The 19,940-nt window shown below is 36.0% G+C and overlaps 1 protein-coding gene across 1 annotated transcript in view; it reads right to left on the bottom strand.

Annotated features, from left to right (window-relative positions):
* The window catches only part of LOC121732229 (voltage-dependent T-type calcium channel subunit alpha-1G), a 181,590-nt gene extending 164,239 nt beyond the window's left edge, over positions 1 to 17,351 (bottom strand). Inside the window, exon 1 of the mRNA XM_042122044.1 lies at positions 17,275 to 17,351. The gene's annotated coding sequence lies outside the window, so the exon portion shown is untranslated. The remainder of the gene's footprint in view (positions 1 to 17,274) is intronic.
* Between the last annotated feature and the right edge of the window lie 2,589 nt (positions 17,352 to 19,940).

Genomic DNA, 19,940 nt, shown 5'->3' with positions numbered 1-19,940 from the left:
TGCAAATTAAAATATTATTATTTACGCATCAAAATAGAAAGTATTGCCTATAGACAAAAGAAGAGTGAACGCGCTGCTGTAAAAATTTAGTGCATTGTGTTGTCGCACGAAACGCAGATGCGTAATTCCAATCCGACGACGCAACGTGGCTTCGCCAAGCCGCTTTTACAGCTTTACACTCTACAATACTCCAACGGCACAAAGCATGAAAAATAAACGACATTTCTATCGATTTCGACCTTGGCGAGATAGGCGCCGGATGCGGGTCTTGTCACTCAATCTCTGTGTCATATCTCGCCGAGATATCTATACAGAACGCGCCGCATTATAATTTATAATAGAGAAATATTATGCAGACTTTTAAGATCTGGTACAATTTCAACTTTTAAATTACGTGATTTAAGCAAGCGTTTACGATAAGTATAAAATACTTTGTAAAGAAGTTAAGACAGAAAAAAAAATTAAATTAAAAAATAGATCTGCGTGTAAAAGGATATATTCAGTGCAAAGTCAGAGTATAGCAATATGACATATTGCTATACTGTGACAAAGTCGCTTTACCCTTTAGACCAGTGCGCCGGATTTATATTTTTTATGAGTGTAGGCCACTTTATTTCCGCCGCTCCATGAACGAAATTTGCCCTAGGCCGCTGCCCCCTGGTCCACGGCCTATACAGCGTATCTAATATCAAAATTCAGGTCTAACTTCTAAGGTTTAGGCATAGCCGACGACCTCTGTGGCTCAGTTGGTGGGCTGTTGGTAGCTCAAGCCGGGGGTCGCGGGTTCGAATCCTGCCGACGGAACAAAACGTTTTTAAAAGTTTCTGGGTCAAGGATGTGTATTAAAATATATGAGTATCATAATTTATATATTATATTATAATAACATTTTTAAATATACGTATAGACTATAGTAAAAAAAGTATTAAATATATTTCCGTTGTCTGGTACCTGTAACACAAGTCCTTCAGGTAAGTACTTACCACGAGGCCAGACTGACGTGGTGTGAAGCGTCCATAAATATTATTATTATTATATAGGCCCTAAAATCAATAGTTCTCATCGTATGGTAAATGATTGGTTACAACTTACAGCACAATGAGAAATGACGCGGTACACCACAAACGGATAATGGCTACCCTTATCGCTGTCAAAATTATTAATTTCATTTCAATAATGACATTAAACATTACGAGATATTGCCGTAATGAATTGTTGTTAAATTACAATAGTAGCAAACTTTACTAATTAAAACATGAGAGCATGTTACGAATTTAACGTGCTGAAAACTGAAATTAATTAAATTGTTAAAACCATCTGTGATACTATTTAAAATTTGAGATAATAATAATATATAGTAAAATTCCACTCACGTGTAATTATTACTAGCTGTTTAACCGAGCTTTGCTCGGTATCCGATGACAATGACATTTTCTAGAAATGATTCCTAGCTAGATCGATTTATCGCCCCCGAAACCCCCTATATACTAAATTTCATGATAATCGTTGGAGCCGATTCCGAGATTCCAATTATATATATATCTATATATATATATATATATATATATATATATATACACAGGGTGTAACAAAAATAAGTAATAATACTTTAGGGTGTGTACGTGTTCCTTGTAGAGAGTTCACTGTGAAAGTAGCAGCGCTGAAAGACCAAAAAATTTTTTCACTTTTGTATGGGGAAACTCGTGACGCTTAGGCTAAAGTATTATCACTTATTTTTGTTACACACTGTATATACACACTGTATATATATATATATATATATATACAAGCATTGCTCGTTTAAAGGTATAAGATGTGTTTTATCACCACTATACTAACAAATTAAGAGCTAACGATAACCAGAATTTCGTAATTTTATAAAAACTGGTAGTTTACCTGTTTATGACCTCTATTATTATTACCCCTATAAAATTGAGCGTTATACTTGATCGAAGGTTAGGTAGACCTTCAGAACTGAATACCTACTAAAGTAACCGCTATTGAATCCATAGTTGCTAGTCGTTCTTACTTCTATCTATAGAGATTAGAAAATCTATGGAGATTTTGACGTGGGAGAGCCATGCTTCGGCACGACCGGAGAAGTACCACGGGCTCACAGACAACCGGCGTGAAATAGCGCTTGCGCTGTGTTTCGCCGAGTGAGTGAGTTTACCGGAGGCCCAATCCCCTACGCTTTTCCCCTCCCTACCCTCTCCTATTTCCTTCCTTACCCTCCTCTATTACCCTATTCCCTCTTAAAAGGCCGGCAACGCACCTGCAGCTCTTCTGATGCTGCGAGTGTCCATGGGCAACGGAAGTTGCTTTCCATCAGGTGACCGTTCGCTTGCCCCCCTATTTCGTTCTGCTTTTATAAAATGACGAAAGTATGGCTGTCGCTGGATCATAGGCTATAACGCAAGTTTAAAAAAAGCCAAAACACTAATTTCTCAATATAAAAAACTCGAATATCTGACTCAAAATAGGCCAGCAATTATAAGAAAACGTTTTTAGAACTATCAATAACTAAACGAACGAGCTCTTATAATGGTTAGCATAAACAAAGCCCAAGGCAGTGCCAATATAAATTCGCTTAAAAGCTTATATCAATATTGGCGATATAGCTAATAGAAATCATTATTCATAGATCAAGGAAACACTTGGCTTTGAATGCATCAGCTATGCATTATGCATTGAGTGCACACAATCGCCGTTTAAATATAAATTTACATTTACACACTTGTAAAATTAGGCGCAAATAGTAGGTAATGGGTTTAAAGTTCTCTTACGAACAGTAACACTCGCTGCCGCACTAATAGACGAATATTAATTACCGACCAAACATATTTTATCAAACCCTTCAATATATTGAAGTATTAGATGACGCCCGCAACTCCGTTGCGTCAAAATTAGTTTATCGCGCGGAAACCGTACATTTTTCCGGGACAAAAAGTATCCTATGTCCTTTCCCGGGTCTTAAAGTATCTCCATGACAAAATTCAGCAAAATCGGTTTAGCGGTTTGGGCGTGAAGCCTTTTGTAGTTGCGTTGTGGTACCGACAAAATGCCGATGTGGTTGCGTTGTCGCCAGTGGTTGCGATGTGGTTACGTACGAAAGTCAATGAAACGGGTGGGGGAAGGGCGCGGTGTGCGCGTCGTCGTCGTGGTCGGCCGTGGTTGAGATGTGGTCGGTATTTGACGGTCGACAACTACTGCAAAATGTGGTACCACGTGGTGTGGTTGTGGTACGTGTGGGTTGGCCCATAGACAGTTTGTTATGTTTGATAGACATAAGATGGCCCAAAGTAATAATAGTAGAGAAGTTATCATTTTTGGAAAATGTCATTTTATTCATGTTTTATAGAATACCGAGCAAAGCTCGGTCAAATATCTAGTAAGAATATAAAATGACCTTCATTAATATTTATTCAGTCAAATGATCTCAAAAACTGTAATTTACTTTTTACAGAGCACTTAAGTGTAGTTTCTCGATCTGTCAATCGAAGACCATTAGGAGGATCGTTTGGCCTATCTGTAAATATTTTAAATGCAAAACACTCGTCGATGGAGCGAGATTGAATTAAACGATCGACCCCCTTAATGGGGTATGAAATCTGCTATCTGTCCAATATCGTTTTACTGATTCGAGTTGCGTGCGTAGTAGGGTACGGTGGAAGCACATTCGTGATTCGAGCTGATGTGGAGGAAAGCGCAACTGTTTTTATATATATATAAAAGTTTTTTATATATATAAAAAATACATATGACACTCGCGGACTGCCGCGGTTAAGCAAATATATTTTTTTCTTATGCATACGCGTCTAGTCACAAGCACACAAACACGGTGCCCGAAGTCTTCCGAACTGAAACGACGTTAGGCGATGCACGGGTTTCAACGCGCGCCGCACCGCCGTGCCGCTATCTTATCACGTAAAAATAGCGATCAACAATCTAGCAATAATCGCGCGAGCGATTGCTGGCTGTCATGAATGTCGCAAACAATGGTGTCATGTATGGTGATCGATTGCAATCGTATTGTTTTGGCTGATACGTGATACGAAATTGCGATTGTGGAGCAATTATCGCGCGCTCTCGCAAGATACGCAAGACCGGTTGGAGTAGGGGGTGTTAGGTTAATTTTCGTTAAGGAATTTCTTGATCGGGTCGCGCGTTCAAAGCCCACGATAAAAGCTATGCAATTGCTTCATAAAAAATGCTAAATCCTATAGCTTTCTCAGAATGCACATGGAGTAGTATTGATGTAGACTATACCACTTTGCTTCTCTTTTATGCTATGTCGTTACCATAGTAAAAGGAGGGGAAGTAAGTTATCTTCATACAAAGGCACCGCGCACGGCTTGTATGTGTGCGCCATAGTATCAATGCGTCGCCACGTACGGCACACAACAAAATCTCGGCGGTACCAGCCTTATAAAACTGGCCGAGATTTTGTTGTGTGCCGTACGTGGCGACGCATTGATACTATGGCGCACACATACAAGCCGCGCGCGGTGCCTTTATATGAAGATAACTTACTTCCCGTCCTTTTACTATGTCGTTACGTCAGCCATCTTGTAATGTCGCAGTTGCTAGATTTTCAGCCATATCCATTCGCCTATTATTATATTCCACGTAGGTACACTTATCAAGTATTGCTATACTTTTCAGTTGTCTCTAAGTACACTACTAAACCATTGCTACACTCATTTCTAGTGTTGCTAAATTTTTAGCTTCTTTACACTTTACTTTCCAGGTTGCTATGTTTTCTCCACTAGCCCACTAGTAGTAACTTTTGTATCAATTTTATTTCTTCTCTCTATAACTTAACATAAATATTACTATACCGAAACTTCCATAGACATTTCCATTTAAATATATAGAAATCCGGATATGTCGCTAACATTCTATATAAATTACCGATTAGCTTTGTCCACACTGTGCCTTTTTCTGTTCATCAAGGGCATGCGTTATAGCGCAGTCAACAGCGAACGTGAGGCATGCCCGAGACGTATGCCCTCTGACCGTATCCAAAACTTCAAAAATGACAATGTTGACGTTGCGTTCGTTGACGCATTCAAGTTGAATGAAAGAAAATGACGAAAATTGAAGACGAAAGAGCATAATGTGGACATAGCATAGTATGTCGCTAACATTCTATATAAATTACCGATTAGCTTTGTCCACACTGTGCCTTTTTTTGTTCGTCAAGGGCATGCGTTATAGCGCTGTCAACAGCGAACGCGAGGCATGCCCGCGATGCATGCCCTATGACCGTGGGCCTATGACAATGTTGGCGTTGCGTTCGTTGACGCATTCAAGTTTAATGAAAGAAAATGACGAAAATTGAAGACGAAAGCGCATGGTGTGGACATAGCTGCTAATGGCTTCACTTCATCTCCATTCGCTTCAAATTTATTGAATTTTGTCGCTTACTGCGTACGCTCCCGTACAGCGCTTGAAGAAATCAATTGGTTCGAACCAATCGTAATCCGATCTTGTCACGCCACTTAATTAATTTATTATGGCTCAAGTTCAAACGATTCGAGACTCTTCATAATAATTAATTTATCTCATTGGGAGCAAAATCGCGCGAAAATTAATATGTCTCTTCATTTATTCAATAAATCACACAACGATTTTTAATTAATTCAAATGAATAGATTTTTAAATTCCCTTTTGTTTTTTTTTTGTCTTTTCTAATATCTTTAAACGAGCAATTCTTGTACATAAGTATATATTAAGTATATATAATTGGAATCTCGGAATCGGCTCCAACGATTTTCATGAAATTTAGTATATAGGGTTTCGGGGGCGATAAATCGATCTAGCAAGGAATCATTTTTAGAAAATGTCATTTTATTCGTGTTTTATCGAATACCGAGCAAAGCTCGGTCAGATAGCTAGTTTTACTAAAAGGTGATAATGTGTGTGGATAGCAATTAGTTAGAAAATAATTTGAAATAAAGATATAAGATTATAAGTATTAGATAGATAAATAGATAGATAGATAGATAGATAAGTGATTATTATATTTTAAATAGTAATGAGTAAGGTACTTGATTTTGATAAATAGTTGGTTATAAATGGCGGGAGGATTATTTACTTCCGTTATAACTTCCTCTTCTCATATTTAAGTAAATAATTATCTTAAATATGGGAAGTACATTAATTAATATTTAGAACTATGTATTTAATTTATTCTAAGCCATTTCTAATTATTTTACTATATTTGAATTGTCAACGGAAGTTCGTTTCTTTTGTGTAAAATGGTATAAAAGCCAGACATATTGCATTGATTGATTCATTCTGTAAATAACTTTGAGACGTGTAAGGTGAAACTCTGCTCGAATAAATACCGCTCAATGTATAATTATTCAAGGCTTTTATTACTCTCTAACAATCGTTTATTTGCTTAGAATGCTGGTACAATAATGATCAGATGTTACATTGGTTTTCAGAGCCTTATACTTTCTGCCCTACGAATAATAAAAACTATTCTGCCTTACGGCATGCAAAATTTTAATGTCCGATAATTATATTATAAGCTATTATAGTTTGTGTTGTTTGTTTGTCAGTATATTATAGTCAAAATTGTATTCATATTATATTTAGATTTACATGCATTTCGATTTTTAACCGACTTCAAAAAAGGAGGTTATCAATTCGACGCGTGTTTGTAATATTTCCAGAACTGCCCAATTTGCGTATATGTTAGTCTATATCAGCGTCTGAACAAATGTGCCAAATTTCAAAAGTGTATGTTTTTTTTTATGAAATAAGGGCAAAGGAGCAAACGAGCAAACGGGTCACCTGATGGAAAGCAGCTTTCGTCGCCCATGGACACTCGCAGCATCAGAAGAGCTGCAAGTGCGTTGCCGGCCTTTTTAAAGAGGGAACAGGGTATTAGGGGAGGGTAAGGATGGGAAGGGAAGGGAATAGGGGAGGGTAGGGAAGGGAACAGGGTAGGGGATTGGGCCTCCGGTAAACTCACTCACTCGGCGAAACACAGCGCAAGCGCTGTTTCACGCCGGTTTTCTGTGAGAACGTGGTATTTCTCCGGTCGAGCCGGCCCATTCGTGCCGAAGCATGGCTCTCCCACGTATAAATGTATCTATGTATTTATGTTTGTGTTCGGAAATCTCTGGAATTACCACTCCGGTTTCAGTCATTCTGTTTTTTCTGTACTAGGTTCAACTATATTGTTCAACTATAGTGCAAGTTTCATAAAAATCGGTTCAGTAGTATTGGAGATACGGAGTTTTAATTCTCAATTACGTACAATTTTGAAGTCGGTTTTATTTTTTTAAATACAGTTTTATTGTTGAGTTTAGTTTTGAAACAAAGTAAACCGCTAAAATGATTCTTTTTAATCCAATTGTTTCAAAAACATCTAAAACCAGAGATAATAATATAATGAGAAAGTACCCTTGATATTAATTCATTGTGACCTGGAAGTCTTACCTAACTGTTTTGGCACAAACTAAAGCCTTGAAATTCACATGAAAACACAGCGTCGTATTGGGGCATTGAAAGTTGTTTACTCGCAAGATGAATAATTCTTGTGCTATGAAATGTCGTAGAACTTCATGCAAATAAGTTTCAAACTTATGCTTTTCAGGGCAGACGCTTACGCTGACGAGTTGTTACAGTTTATTAAAACTGGTGGCAAAATGATTAAGAAACATTTTTATACTTTAGGCGTGTCAGAAGTAATATTATATCCATACCAATGTTGTAAATGCGAAAGTTTGTCTGTCTGTCTGTTGCCTCTTCACGCCCAAACCGCTGAACCGATTTTTCTGGGTATGGAGATACTTTGAGTCTCAGGAAGAGACATAGTATACTTTTTATCCCGGAAAAATGCACGTTTTCCGCATCACAAATGAATTTTGGGGCAACAGGCGGGCGTCCTCTTGTAACTTATATACTTTTATATAAGTGAAAAATATTTTCCACTACGTTATAACTTATAAGTACGCCATCTCATAGAATCTACATTCATAGAACTTCTATGGATAACAGAACTCGTAATTTCAAGCTGGAACGTGCCTAACAGCTTGTCTGCTGTTCAATATTTGCTCGACAGGACGTGCCTATCCGTATAGCATAGTATCCGTTCACCACAACCGATCAATAAGGACTTTTTATGCTATTATAATAAATGCGATAAACTCTGACTTGAATATCGCGAAATCAAAGCATACTATAAATATTTTATATTTGTAATTATTAAAGTAAGCTGTGGTCTTGAAATCAAACTCGCCAAACAAAGACACAGTTGCACGTGCAACTTTTGATTGTACAAATTGTTTTGCAGTTTCAAGACGTTATATCTCAAATTCTTAACAGCTGAGATTTATATTATGACACTACGCTTATTAAAAACATACATTACAAGTTTTGCATTCGTCTGCACACTGTAATTAAAAAACTCAACAACGACATTTTAATCAGGGCGAGCAAAGCGAGCCCTAGTATATCCCATAGCCTGAAAATTTTGTGGTACACTGTACGGAAAAACTATCATGCCTATTGATTTGTGCTTTAACATAATTATTTTTGTTTATCATGTAGGTAGATGTGTCATTATCAGTCAGTCAAGATGTAACGACGCGAGCCCTCACAAAGCTCGTTTACAAACACAATATAATAGTTATCATATTATGTGCATAATAGAAGTGAATATTGTCCACTCCGAGAAGTGAACTATGAGTTATTAGAGCCCGCAAAACCGTTGCTCCAAAATTCGTTTATCATGCGGAAACCGTACATTTTCCGGGATAAAAAGTATCCTAGGATTAAAAATATCTACATACCAAACAATAAAATTGGTTTAGCACAGGGGCATAGCAGGTGTTCCCAATCTTCTGCAGCGCACTGACACGTCACAATTTGGGCGTGAAGAGTGACAGACAGAGAGACAGACACACTTTCGCATTTATAATATTAGTAAGTATGGAATAAACTACCCGAGAAACATAACTTGAAATATTCATCAAATGAATACTGTATGTGGGACCTTGAATAGCTATTTTCGAGACTAAAATATCTGAAGGCAAAATTGAATCCTTTGTCTACATAATATCTACTCATTTGTGAGGAACTCGTAAGCATAATATTTATTTATTATTCACCTGAATGTACACGAATTTCTTGTTGGATTTTATAATATAACTGACTTCTAGAAAAATTTGGAGATCGTGTTTGGCTGTTTTTATTCAATGTAGTTTTTCTTCACTTCATTAAATATGATTTCAGTAGTCATAAAAAAGAAAAAAGTTTTAAACATGAACCGTTATAAATAAAATACTTACATGAAATTTTACATTTTCTGAGACATGCTAAAACTCAGGACAGCTGATTTGATTTTGCCTAATTTTAGTCTTGAAAATTTAGTGGAAGACCACGGAAGATTTAGAAATATTAGGAAAGAAGTGATACGAATTTTACCGGGTCATCCAGTAAGTTATAATTCCTGACAAGTCATACCCCCTTACTAATAAACGTTGTATAGTTTTGAATAGTTATACAGTGTTTTGTTCCTGTCACACAAGTGACATTTTTAATTGGATTGAAGAAGACAAAACACTGTGTAACTATTCAAAGCTTATACAGCGTTTATTAGTAAGGGGGTTAATGTTTTTACTAACGTCTTATACTTTCGTACAACGGGTACTCAAAAATCACTATTGAAAGAGCTACTTTAACTTTTAGTGAACTGTAAATTCCGATATTTTAAATTGTACATCAGAATACCGTCTGTCTTTTTAAACAAAGAAAATGCCGATAAGTTCTTTCATTTCTTTCGATTTCCCTACCGACGTTGACGGGTTGTGAATTTCACAAAGAGAATCCGTGAGCGAACAAAGTGCATTAATGCCGATCAGTTGCACAAAATCTGATATTTAAATATGCTATCATAGGCAGGCGGGCAGACTTACGTAGTTTGGTCGAGTTTTGTCAAAGGCAGTCGACAGATCACGACTTACGTTGAATTGACATTATCTAAAATAGCGATAGTTTGCCGTAAATAAAAGAAGAAGAAGAAGAATACATTATCTAAGCAAATGACGTAGGTCCGCCATTTATCATAATCAAATTCTTCGATTGTACATTTGTAAGACAAGAGACAGAATTAAATATTTTATGAAAAACTTGAAAGCTATGTAAGGGATGTAATAATACAAAGTGATAAATGTAGAGATGTGCCGACTGCTCGCTGACTAGTCGGTAAAGCCGACTATGCGACCACTTTTGTAGTCTGTCGGCCAAAGTCATGATCGGTACATATCTAGAAAAAAGTAAAAAGCCGGATAGTCGGCGCTTTTTGCCGAAGATTCGCCGACTAGTCGCCGGTGCCAGTTCCAAAAGTTTCAAATATTCTGTCAGAGAACTGAAGATTCAGCTATATCTGGTACTGACTCCAAAATTATGAAGATTGAGTACAGAAATAGTTGAGGTTTAGCCGAATTCAGAAAAAGGCACTATTAGATAGGAAAAAATATTTAATACTTTTTAGTTCATATTATAAGGATATTATTATTGTTTTTACCTTGGAAGTCGGTTTTAATTTTTTGTTAAAAATAATCATTTCATAATACGTGATTGCTCGATCGAGTAAAACCGTATGATACACACTCTTTGTAATATCTATATAAATCACTTCGTTTTGTTACACCCTGTAGTATACCTGTTAATTCAATCGTGTATTCATCTCAACAACATCATAATATCTCTCATATATACCGAGAAACAACAAAAATCGAATGATAACAACTCGAACAACAATTCTCGAATTCCAACTCGTCACGAAATCTGAAACGAGTCTCGAGAAATTGTTTTGTGAGAAAGCAATGAATTTTTATGTGGCCTCACTTCGCGAACATAATTGAAGACGAGAGTGGATGAAGTGGGTAACTGACATTTTACAAAAAAAAAAACAATTACTCATTTTTCCCTTATAGTTTGAAGAAACCTTGCAACTTGCTTACTATATCTAGATTCTAGCTAATATTATATCTAGCTATACTTAGGATCCCCGCAGATATACAATTTCAAGTTGGCCGACTAAATCGTATAATATACTGTTAGCTATGGCGGCTTATGAGAGCTCGCACATTGCATCCAACTAAAAGTTGTACAATTTAGTTGGATGCAATGTGCGAGCTCTCATAAGCCGCCATAGCTAACAGTCATACTATACGATTTAGTCGGTCAACTTGAAATTGTAAGTCTGCGGGGACCCTTATAATTCACATTTTTATTTATTTATTAAAAAAGGTTTGTCAACAATTGCTAACACTTACAATAAAGTACAGGATACGCTTTCTTTAGATTTCAAATCATTTTCCCGGTCATAAAGACTCCGTTTATGCAATAACAACAGTTTTCAAATTGTCACTTACCCGCTTCTTCACTCGTGTCCACAATAATAATTATCCGTGGAACTGCTTTGTGGGGGCACACTTGTTGTTACATAAAAGTAAATATACGTTAATGGGTACGATTTGGACTCGTTAATTTGGAAGTTTCTAGATATAAAAAGGGTTTATTGTAATTAAGAAGTCGTTAGATCCTCCTAAGACCCTTAGCACCTAAAAAAAAGTAGGCAGTCGGAAGATTTGTGGAAAATTAAGCGCTACTTTAGACGTCGTCGATTTGAGGTGTGCTAGCATAAAAAATATTGTAACCATAAATAAATTATCAAATTATAGATAGATAAAACTGGCTGCATAATTCAAAATGTAAAACACAAACATAAATACATTTATACGTGGGAGAGCCATGCTTCGGTACGAATGGGCCGGCTCGACCGGATAAATACCACGTTCTCACAGAAAACCGGCGTGAAACAGCGCTTGCGCTGTGTTTCGCCGAGTGAGTGAGTTTACCGGAAGCCCAATCCCCTACCCTATTCCCTTTCCTACCCTCCCCTATTCCCTTCCCTTCCCTACCCTCCCCTATTACCCTATTCCCTCTTAAAAGGCCGGCAACGCACATGCAGCTCTTCTGATGCTGCGAGTGTCCATGGGCGACGGAACTTGCTTTCCATCAGGTGACCCGTTTGCTCGTTTGCCCCCTTATTTCATAAAAAAAAAAACTAAAAGAATTCGTTAAAAAATCAAGAACTCTACTATGATTTTGCACCCAGAGTCACTTTCATTACTAACAAGAATCGAATACCTCACATTATAGACCTTAGAGCAGCTAAACTCAATCTGTCTTTATTATTTATCAGTAGGCCCTAAACCATTTTGAATTTCATACCCGCCGCCAGAAATTTCACTTTTAATTCGCTAATTTTGAAGAATGTTATTGTTTTAAGCCTAAAAATATTTGATTGTATATTGATACACAATACAAACTTAAAACACACAACCTTCTTTCTAGCAACCGGGTAAAAAGGCCTTTTTTGGACACAATTTGAAAATTTTATAAACTTAAAACACACAACCCTCTATCTAGCAATCGGGTAAAAGGGGCATTCAAAGTTTGAAATTGACGTTCAAATCAATATAACCTTTGGCGTATCAGATGAATTATGAGTTAACCTCACAATGGGATATCCGAAGTTAGTCCAAAGCCGATTGTTACTGTAACAAAGAGAGGGGCTGGCTACCCAAAGATTATGCTTATTATCCTTACTAAGGGCCTGTTTCACCACTTTCTGATAAAGTGCCGAATAGGCTATTCACAACTTTTTGACAGATTCTCCATACTTCATCTGTCAAGTTAAGCGGTGGATAGCCTATTCGGCACTTATCATGAAGTGGTGAAACAGGCCCTAAGTCTTATTCAGTACATTTTATAGATAAGCATTATGTTTGTCTAATAATAATCTTAATAGCTCAAAGATACGTGAGGCATACCCCTTTTGGCCCTTAGTAATATAAAATTAATATTTACATAGCAAAAGGACTGTTTATCTTTGCCTGGCACCTGAAAACGTCATATTATTATGACAGACAAAGACAAACCTGAAATAGTTATACGGCTTCGAAATATCTTTATCAGTAAGAAGGACGATATTATAGTAAGTAAGAAGGAAGATATTACTTGAATAAATATTTTAGGTTATACGCGCAGAACAGCCACGCGAGACAAAGAACAAAACTCTCTGCCAACTATACTTTTAAATAAATCAGCTGTTTTTTTTAATGGGAAAAGTAAACTACGTATGCCACATAAGAGTCCTGTACTAATAATAATAATAACTCCCACACCAGTTTCGGTGGCTTATTTCATTCAAACCAAGCCATGTTACGCAGGTGTAATTTTATAGTGCCCAGGGGTGTGCGCAGTACACAAGAGCACTCTTTATTCCTTTACTCGCTTATAAGTCATAAACCAGTAGGACGGACGACCGACACGACTGGCGGGAGATCAGGCGCAGGGCCGACTTTTTACATGCCCATCCGACGCATGGATCATCTTATTTGTCAGACAATCAGGTGATCAGCCTGCATTGCCCTAACCAAACTTGGAAATAATATGTTTCCAACGCGGGAATAGAACCCACGACCACCGAGTCCAGAGCCACTCTCTAAACCACTGGACCACGGAGGCGTTAAGATTCCTGCAGTACTACTGTATTTTTGTCCCAGCTTTATAGCCAAATAGTTCTGATTAGTCAAAAAATCAACGGCTATACATTTTTTTTATGAAATAAGGGGGCAAATGAGCAAACGGGTCACCTGATGGAAAGCAACTTCCGTCGCCTATGGACACTCGCAGCATCAGAAGAGCTGCAGGTGCGTTGCCGACCTTTTAAGAGGGAATAGGATAATAGGGGAGGGTAGAGATGGGAAGGGAAGGGAACAGGGGAGGGTAGGGAAGGGAATAGGGTAGGGGATTGGGCCTCCGGTAAACTCACTCACTCGGCGAAACACAGCGCAAGCGCTGTTTCACGCCGGTTTTCTGTGAGAACGTGGTATTTCTCCGGTTGAGCCGGCCCATTCGTGCCGAAGCATGGCTCTCCCACCTATTCAAAAGCTTTTAAAAATTATTACCTATTATAACCAACCAGTTTTAATAATAACAGTAGCAGCACTTAGAATCTGATAACGATATAATTACTAGTTGTAGTAGTTATCGCACCTATCTCAATAGATCATCTGCACGCATGCAATCATGCAATCATGCAATCATGAACACATGTAAAAGCTTTTCCTATAGATATAATATTATTGATGAATTTATATTCAAAAGTGAACAGTCCAATATATTATATCCATACTAATATTATAACTGTGACAGTGTGTCTGTCTATCTGTCCTCTTCACGCCCAAACCGGTGAACCAATTTTTGCTAAAATTTGGTATGGATATACTTTTAGTCCCGGAAAAGGACATAGGATACTTTTTATCCCGAAAAATACGAAGTTGCGCGCGTTATCTTGTTAAAGAAATTAAATTTAGTTGCAATGAAATGAAAAATATATTATTTTTACACATATATTCATCTGCTGATCTGCTCTCATGAAATTCATGATAGTAAATTTTATGAAAATATACTCCTCAAGTTTTCACTAAAACTTTTGATTCAGCGGCTTAGCTTTTAAGTTTTTCATAATAAAATACTCATTAAAACTTTGGATAGTTTAAAACCTTATTGTTATACTTAGCGAAGGTTTATATTGTTGAAATTTTCTTGGCAGTAAAAACTTCTATCATTTTTTATTAGTTCCGAAATTATGTAAAATTAGTTTTTAGAATAAGGAACTTGCTAAAACCACTATGTCAAAAATGTAAACACAAACCCGCAAACAAAATCTGATTCAAAAAGAAATCAGTAAAAAATAAAAATGTTTAACTTTCAGTTTTTATTTACGCTTTTTGTATATGCAAAACTATTGATTTGTGTATTTTCACAAAAGTAGAGGCACAGTATAGCAATAATAGATATGTCATATTGCTATACTGTGGTAGAGGCTTTTGTCACAATATAACTGTATACAGTATTGCTACAGTAGTCTAGAGACAGCTTCCCCAAGGCCCACTTACGCCAGTCTGGGTTAAGGTTAATCCTTCGCTAAATAGCGTAACTCGTGCTTTGTATTTATGAAAGAGAAGGCATGACTTTTAACACGGGATAAGCAATTACTTAAATTGGCACACGTGAACCTTAATATAATATTATTATTAGGCATATTTTGTTATTTTCAGTATGATTATAATATTATGTATGTTAGTCTGTACCTATAAGGTAAATATGGGTCAAGATGCCTAGAATAGTTAAATAAATAAATAAAATAAAATATGATAAATTTTTTAAATTGAATATTTTTAAATTAGCGAGTAGCGACGTATATTTTTAAATACTTTTAGTCAACACTACCCTACAATTTTTTTTTTATTACTATCAAGCAAATTTTTTGTGAGTAGCTCAAAATCACAAACATATCAAAAATCAGCTGGTTTTAGGGTTCTGTGATCAACAAAACTTGGTAGACTAGTACTTGCTGATTTTTTGTATATTGGTAGGTTAATAGTTTTATGTATAATATAATTTAAGAGTAATATTGTCCCACAAACAGAACAATCTATATTTTAGGGCCATTCAATCAAAGTATGAAATCCTTTCTATCTGTTTCAAGATTTTACCAAATAAAAATGTTGTTCGTCTTATCAAAATGAAGCTACTCACAAAAATAAGCTAAATAGTAATCAAAAAAAAATTGTTCTAGGGCTCCCACTATAATTATAACATCATAGTTGTTTTAAGCAGTTTAACAATAAACTTCTCAAAATATCCTTTACCTCTACTATTTCTCTTTCATTTTTAGTAATCTTTTAAAGAGTTGCTTAACTGTACTAACAGTAAACTTATTAAAAGGATTTTCAGGCTGACCTTTGTAGGTGTGGTTTGTGGATTGTGGTCAGTGGTTTATCTTGCTCCAGCTACTACAGTAGCCGCAGTATTGTTAGCTGTTTATTCACTATAATATTACTAACTAGTTGGTGCCCGCAACTCCTAACTCAAAAACAACGAATTTCCAGGGGTAAAAAGTCGCTACTCGCTAATTTAAAAATATTCAATTTAAAAATTGATATGTCCTTTACCGGGACTCAAAGTATTTCCATGTCAATTTCAGCGAAGTTGGTTTAGCGGTTTGGACGTAAACAGACAGACAGACGCACTTTCGCGTTTCCAAAATAAGTTTTATAATATTTGTCCATACAAATATTATAAAACTAATTTTAGAAATCTAGATAAATAATGAAATAGAATCTGGTATTAAATCGGCATAATATTATCTGTATCTTACATTTAAATTCTGATGATTGTAAAAAAAAAAAAATACTAAATCCGTACAAATACTGTTAAGGCGAAAACATGTCTGTCTATTTGTTAGCTTTTGGTGTAAAAACTTGACAGATCGGATTTTATATCTATAGAGATAATAATTTAAGTCCCAGGAAAGGACGTAAGATATATTTTCTCAGGAAAAAGTACGTTCCACGCGCGATAAACGAATTTTGTTGCAACGGAGTTGCGGGCATCGGGTAGTTAAAATAATATACTAGCTATGCCGAAATACATTATTATTAACATAGTATTCATAATATTTTCCCTAAATTTTCTTAAAATATTCCCACCGCTTCATTTTAACCAGTATATTATAAGTTTATGATTTTAACTAATATAGCGATTATGACAATATTAGGCGTAAAAGCTGTTGCTAAGTTTTAGCAAAATATTTTAAGCAATTAATAATAATCAGTAATTTAATTTATATCAAAACAGTATTTTATTTTAAAACACTTTTCTCTCCTCGAATTCTAATTGAAATAAAATCAAGATTAAATATAAAAATTTCGCATCCTCAACTCCAACACGTTCAAGAATTAAAATCAATTAATACCCATCGGGGTTGGGTTTATTAAAAATGTCTATGACCTGGATTTCAGCACTGTAAATGCTCCGAATGTAGTCTACGAGCAACAAGTACGGACTCCGAGCTTCGCATGGACATACCGTTTTTACTCTAGAAGAGTTACATAGTTTAAATTCATGTCATATCTTTTACGTTAACATATTTAATGTAAAGGCAATTTTAGAGAAATTATGTTTATAAAATTTCAGAATAGACAAAATAATTACGAAATAATTTCCGTTTCAGCTTCTACTGTATAAACAATTCTGTATTTAAACCATTAACTGGCAGTTTACAAATTCATCTCACCGTATCTCTTATTATAAACAGTAATTAAAATTTTCACCCTACCTTCAAAATATCTTACACAAAATAAAATACGAGGTATTAATATGGCATACCTTTTAATATGGGATACCTGTAACACAAACACGGTACACTACACTTGGGCGGGCGGCGCGTCCGCGTTCGCGCGCGGCAACGGATGCACTGCCGCCCCCGCCGCCCGCCCAACGCAGGTATGCTACAGGTATGTTGGTACGCCTCGCGGATTGATTTTGGGATTTAATTATGATTTTGTTGCAAAGATGGAAGAAAATACCTATTTAAATATTAAAATATGGATGTATTGTTAAATATCTAGATTCTACAAGAATAAAGTAAATAGATTTATTTCAATTTCAATACTTTATGTCACTATGATTAATATTATTGTTTCGAGCTTTTAATTTTATTTTTTTATTTAATTGTTGTTTTCATAAAATCTCTGAATGTAATTAAATTATATTCTAACTATGGTTCTACTTAAAATTACTCAATAATGATAGATGAAAACGGTATTTGGATATTAACGGTTTTTTTAAATTACCGTATGTCATTTAATAAATTAGGTTTTTAGAGAGAAACAATATCCAGTTTAGACTCCTTTCAGATGTTTAGTTTCAATATTTTAGATAGACCATACTAGTTTTCCTCTGCCTGAATTTCTGAAATCACTGTTACATTTCACTTTTTTTTTTTAAATTTGAACAAAGTCAACGTGAATGATCTCCGAGTCAATTAGATAACAAAATTGTCTGGTGTAGTCGTGTAAAAATGATTTGCAGCAGAGCCCGGCGTGCTCGTAAATCATCCGGTCCTAATACAGATATACATAGCTTTTATATCACGTCTGTACTCCATTCGATTCGATGGTATCTATATTGTAAACCGCGAGACGTGTCACAAAATTTCATACTGGGTGTAAAAATTTGTGTTATTCGTGGTTTGAGATTGTTTTGTATTTATACGTTTATTTGTATTATGTTTTTTTACATAATCTTATATCTTTAAACGAGCAATTCTTGTATATAATATTATGTATCTTGGTATCTCGGAATGACATTCATGAAATTTAGTATATAGGGGGTTTCGGGGGCGATAAATCGATCTAGCTAGGAATCATTTTTAGAAAATGTCATTTTATTCGTGTTTTATCGAATACCGAGCAAGGCTCGGTCAAATAGCTAGTATTTAGAATTTGTACCAAATGTTAGTAAAATACACGAAAGATCTATAAGATGGTGAGCAGTTTATAAGCCGTAAATAGTATACCTTTTAAAGGGGGAGAAACAGAGATATGAAATAAATACATCCTTTTTGTAAGCTATTTAAAATTTCACGTAAAATTCGATAACTAATTAATTTGGAAACCGCAAAAAATAAGTCGGATATCTCAGGAGCGACAAAGGTAGGAAAAGTTAAATTTGGACTGAAGACTCTAAATTGCAAATAATATTTCACTCGACGACATCTGGCCACAGGGAATGAAGCTTAGGCAAGGAGCCGGCGGTGGAAAAAATTAAATTATATTAAAATCGTATTTTTGAAAGACAATTCTAGCGTAACATCAGGGTAAAATTGACGTATCATAATTAAAGACGTGAGTGGAGGAACCAGATAAGTAACATTTTATAACATAAGGATAATTACTGGTTTTTTCCTTTATAATTTGAACAAACCTTGAAACTTACCTTCTTTTTCATCTGGCTAAAATGTCTGGCTATACATAAAATCCCGTTGTTTAATGCAATAAACGGCATTTTAAACTGTTACTTACCTACTTTATCTACTAAGTAGTAAGTACGTCTTCAATTATTTTTCCAGATGTCGTCTTCTATTTTTTGCTAAACAAACTGTTTTTCAAAAGTTACTTAGAATTTTTAAGGGGGCAAACGAGCAAACGGGTCACCTGATGGAAAGCAACTTCCGTCGCCCATGGACACTCGCAGCATCAGAAGAGCTGCAGGTGCATTGCCGGCATTTTAAGAGGGAATAGGGTAATAACTAATAGGGGAGGGTAGGGATGGGAAGGGAATTAGGGGAGGGTAGGGAAGGGAATAGGGTAGGGGATTGGGAATATAATATTTTTTAATTTAGAATGATATTTAGTTACAAAATTTTAGTGACTATAATGTGTATTATGTCATAATATGACATTAATCAAATAATACTAACGGTCACCGAACAAAATACTCAACAAGTAATAATATTAAAACCCAGTTTTTTCACTCTCAGAAGTAGACCGTACACAATTCAAACATTATGGCTGTCCCGCCTTAAATGGATGGGACTTCTGGAATGTAAAAGATTTAATACGCTCATTTTTGCAAACCACTTTTGGAAATCCTTTTATTTTTATTACGGTTTAATTTGTTAAACATTTTAATGTCGTGCCACAACAAGTTTAGTCCAGTTCCAGATTTAAACTAGAGCCTAGATGTCTCGTAATAAAAGTAGCTTGCAGAAATCTTTTGAACGTGGAAGAGCCATGCTTCAGCACGAATGGGCCGGCTCGACCGGAGAAATACCACGGGCTCACAGAAAACCGGCGTTAAACAGCGCTTGCGCTGTGTTTCGCTGAGTGCGTGAGTTTACCGGAGGCCCAAACCCCTACCCTACCCTATTCCCTTCCCTACCCTCCCCCATTCCCTTCCCTCCCCTATTTCCTTCCCTTCCGACGAGTGTCCATGGGCGACGGAAGTTGCTTTCCATCAGGTGACCCGTTTGCTCGTTTGCCCCCTTATTT

Source organism: Aricia agestis, chromosome 12 (genome assembly GCF_905147365.1).
Source record: "Aricia agestis chromosome 12, ilAriAges1.1, whole genome shotgun sequence".
Lineage (NCBI taxonomy): Eukaryota > Metazoa > Arthropoda > Insecta > Lepidoptera > Lycaenidae > Aricia > Aricia agestis.
This window is presented reverse-complemented; position numbering and strand designations above follow the sequence as displayed.